Source organism: Octodon degus, unplaced genomic scaffold (genome assembly GCF_000260255.1).
Source record: "Octodon degus isolate 3935 unplaced genomic scaffold, OctDeg1.0 scaffold00020, whole genome shotgun sequence".
NCBI lineage: Eukaryota > Metazoa > Chordata > Mammalia > Rodentia > Octodontidae > Octodon > Octodon degus.
In genome coordinates, this window is record NW_004524596.1 from 6316702 (window position 1) to 6321376 (window position 4675).

The following is a 4675-nucleotide window of genomic DNA, read 5'->3' on the forward strand; positions in this document are numbered from 1 at the left end:
GGGATCACAAGTCCGCATCTTGTACAGCAATTAACCACTAAGAAGAATATATGCAGTGTATTATTTGTTGAAACTGTCCTTCCGATATGATTTGAAACTGTCTCATTGCTATCTGTTTGTCAATAAAACTTTGAAAAAAAATAAATAACATAGTATAATGACTATCTTAAAAATGAATTAAAATTTTATTTTGAAACATGCACACGTTGACTCATCTTAACTCATGGTTGCTGAGGGTTTTCTTAAAAACATATTGAAAGTTTCATTTCACATTTGAATTCAACACAAGACAATGTCTATGAAGCAAAAGAGAGAAATACTTAAAGCTGAGATGAGTGAGAGTTGAAGCCAGATTATGAAAATTCTTTCATTCCCTGTGTAACATGACTTCCTCTCTGTGTGCTCCAGCTCTCATATCAAATGGCAGCCCCCCACCCCTACCAGGTCTTTCATGCCTAGTCTTTCTAGAAAAACTCCTACCTGAGGTAGTATTTATCTTTTTCACCCAGGGTACAATAGGACAATCATGGCAGACACTGCAAACTGTATTTCTTTGCTATTAACAGAGTAGAATCCTGGGTTACTTGATGTTCGGATGCTATATTTCTAAGGTGGCTTTGGCTATAGTCATATAACTAAGCCTGGGCCAAGGCCAAGAGAGAGGACTGCAATCACAGCACTTGGAGGTCTTCTCCATGCTGATGAGCCTCTTGCGCTGGACTCGCTCATGTTCATCCCCTCTGGCTGTAATGCAGACAGGGTACTGCTGAGCTGCTCCAGTCATGGGCATGAGGGCACATTGTGGGCATAGATAGGGAGATTGAAGGACTCTTGTTATATATATATATATATATATATATATATGGTGGCTGCCAAACCCATCAAGTTGACAAGTAATGATCAAATTTCACTCAGTTCCACTCAAATTCCACTAAAACATGAAATTCCACTCAGTTTTATACTCAGACACATCTTCTTAAACAGTATGTCTTAGCCACTTATTTGTTTCTGGGCCAAAACACTGACATCCACATCTTAAAGGAGGGGAGGTTTATTTTGGTTCATGGTTTTTAGAGGACTCAGTCCGTGGTTGGCTGGCTCCAAGGGAGAAAGGTCATGGTTGGAGGGTCTGGTGAAGGAAAACAACTCACGTTATGGGGTGAAGGAAGAAGAGGGAGAAGGGAGGAGCCAGGGAGGGGGAGGGGATACATCCTTTCTGAACATTCTCAGTGACCCACCTCTCCTATCCAGGTTCTACCTCCTAATGGGTATGAATAAGTCAGTAATTAATCCATTGATGAGTATAGCACTCTTGTCATCAAACTACCTTCCAAAACCCCACCTCTGAACACAAGTTTTTTAGGGGACATTCTAAATCTAAGCCATAGCAACATATTTACCATCAAAAGTTTGTAATTCTGTGTAACATTGTATAACCAAGCTGCACACAACCAAAAATGCACTAATATCCACTCCAAAGTCTCAACATTTCTGGCATTGCTCAAAAGGCCATGCCTGGATTAGGAAGATAGCTCGCAGTCTAAGTACCAGCCTGGCAAGTGAAAGGACCTGGGTTCAAACCCCTGGACCACATGCCATAGCAGCCCTGGAACCCCAGGTGCACAGTGCCTGGCACCAAAACCTGGGCATAGTGGCACATGCCTGTAAGCTCAGTTTTGGGGAGGCTAAGCCAGGAGGAGCACTATGACTGCAAGCTGTAAAGTGAGACTCTGTACCAAGTAAATTAATAAATAAAAAATATTTTTTTAAAAGTCCATGCCTAAAATTTCCTATGGGATTTAAGGCAAACTCTTAGCTGTTTATCTCTCTACAAAATTAAAAAAAAAGGATGCTTTCCAAAATACAATGCCATAGGATAAATATTCTCATTCCCAAAGGTAGAAATGGGAATATAAAAGAATGGGACCAAAACAATATAAAAAACCAGCAGGGAAAACATTAAGTATTGTATCTCCACATCCAGCATCTGGGGCTCATGATGGTGAGGCACGAGTTCCAGATGGCTGGGGCAGCCCCACCCATGCAATCTGTACATTTGCAGCCCATGTACCCTCGCTCTTGTGCTGATGCCATTTGTCCCTGGACTTTCTTGGCAGGCATTCCATATTCCTGGCATCTCTGACTTCTGGGGATCTTTGTTTTACCTTCAGCTTAACTCCCACAGCTGTGTGCATTCTCCTTTCAGGAAGGCCTTCCAGGCCTTCCTCTGAAATCTAGGTGAAAGCTTCCAGGATCCACAAGTCCAGTACTCTGCTTGCTTATAAAACCAACATAACACGCATAATGTCAAGGTCTGCCACCAGTTTGAACACTAACTGTACTCCCTTGAACCATGGTTGCTGTAGTTTCTTAGTACCTGGATGGCTGAGAAGGGTGAAATAAGTCCCAGGGAATCAATTTCCTAGGTGCCCTTTACCAGCTAGCTACCCAGGGGATCGCAAATGAAAAGTATCTACTTTTACACTATTGAGCTTACAATGGTAGAGTCCTACTATTTCCCAGGATGTAGTTATTCATTCTTATTATCTGGGTTCAAAGTAATTGCTTTTGCCGGACAAGCACAAGGTCCTGAGTTCAATCCCCGGTACCGCAAAAAAAAAAAAAAAAAAAAAGTAATTGCTTTCTTTCTAATGCCATGACTCTCCCCAGCAGCTCAAACTTCTTTGACCTCAACTTTACATGTGGTTCTTTTCAGGATAAAATGTAAATTTTTAAATATTTTTGCTCCCAGTCTCACTATTAATGTGGCTATCAGCAGCCAGAAGTAACCTGCCACAGTCTGAATGTTGAGCTGCCATGAAAATTTCCTCATCTGTTCAGCGGGTCCACCTCCTTTAAATCTAACTGCTGACCAAGTCTCAGGCTATGGGCAAAAAAACTTGACAAATTTTTTCCCAAGCTGTAACATGTGAGGCCTCCAGTCCACTTCCCAATACAGTCCTCATTTGCAACTGAAACCTCTTGAGTGTGGATTTTATTATCTGCCTTCCTTTTAACATTCTGGCCCTTTAACCCTGACCAGGATCACCCACCAGGTTTTGGACATCTCTAACTTCTATCTCTAAGCCTTTCTAAACTCTTCCTGCAAACCAGTTCCAAAAGTTTCTGGCTACGTGGTTAGGTATTGTCATAGTGACAACTCCATGTTTTGGTAGCAATTTTATGTATGGCTAACTTTTTGTAACTGACCAAAATACCTGATGCTTACAACTTAGGGGAGAGGTTAAATTTGACTTGTGGTGTTTGAAGGTGATTCAGTCCAAAGTAGGTTGGCCTGAAGATAGGAACATCATAATGGAAGTGCGGGCCAGAACAGAGCTGCTTAGCTCATGGTGGTCAGGAAGTAGGGCTGGGGAACAGTGCCAGAGAAGAGGGAGATGGCACTAGATATAGCCTCCAATGTCCCACCTCTGTGTTGCTCCCAAGCTAATCAGGTTAAAAATGAAACTCAACCATGACAAATAATCTTCTCTCTTCTTTGATTACCTATGTTTCTAATCTCTCTGCTATGAAATGTAACTGCTCAATACATTTTCTGTCTCATCTTTATACATCATTTTGTTTTATTTTTTAATTCATTTTAATGAGAAAAAAGATAAAATAGCAGTGAAACAGTTTCAAAACAGATTAGTAAGACAGTTATAATAATTTATATGTTGTATATTGTTCTTTTCCTATTAGTTATTCAGAGGACAAGATGCAGACATGATATCTTGCCTAAACAATATTAGTACAAACCTTTCTTCTCAATGAACTAAAAGTAAGTAGCTGTATATCTATCCAAACTATCTTGTATATGCATATATATATTTTTCGCAACAGAATGGTCCTTTATTTATATCCCCTTTTTTTTGTTTTGTTTTGTCAGAGATGGGTGTTCCATTGCTGTTAGAGAAGCTGTATTTGGAGAAGTCTTTAAAGAATTTTTTCATACTTGATGCCAGTCCAAAGATTGTAGGTACTTCAATTCAGCAAAATAGCCCAATAGAGTCCAATAGTCCATAATAGCAGTGAGTTATCAGCACAACTTTCAATTGTCTGAAATTATTGACTTGAGCCTTTTATAGCTCAGCATATTAATATAGCTTTACTTTTTATACCTTGTGGTTACACTTTTCTGCTAGATGTTTGTTTTACTATTTTGTTGTCTGTGTCCCTCAACCAGGACATAACTTACATGAATAAGAAAACTTGTCTCAACTTTTGTACCCCCAGTGGCTAGCACAGTGCCTAACATATAGTTGGTATACAATAAATAGTTTTGAATTAATGCATAACTTAGTTATTAGGTTAATGAATGACTTAGTTATTAATGAGTTAATTATAAAAGTAAATTTTTGTAGAGTGTTATAAGGCAATGAGGGAAGTGGTAGCTGGATAGCTAAGAATGTGGCTCTTAGTCACCACCATCATATTTCACTGGCAAGCCAAGTTATTTAACATTGTGAGATATCCCAGCCTAAGAGCTCAGGGGCTAGACCTAATTGGAAAGTGTCAATTATTTAGCTCATTTGCGCTTTGCAAATGGAATAGTTTTGTGGCATAGGATAATATGAGAAAATGGAGGGAAAAGTGAAGCAAAGTATTCTTGTTCTGCCTCAGACCTGAGAGCCATGAGTAGGATGGCCAGATACTAAATTACATTGATATATAT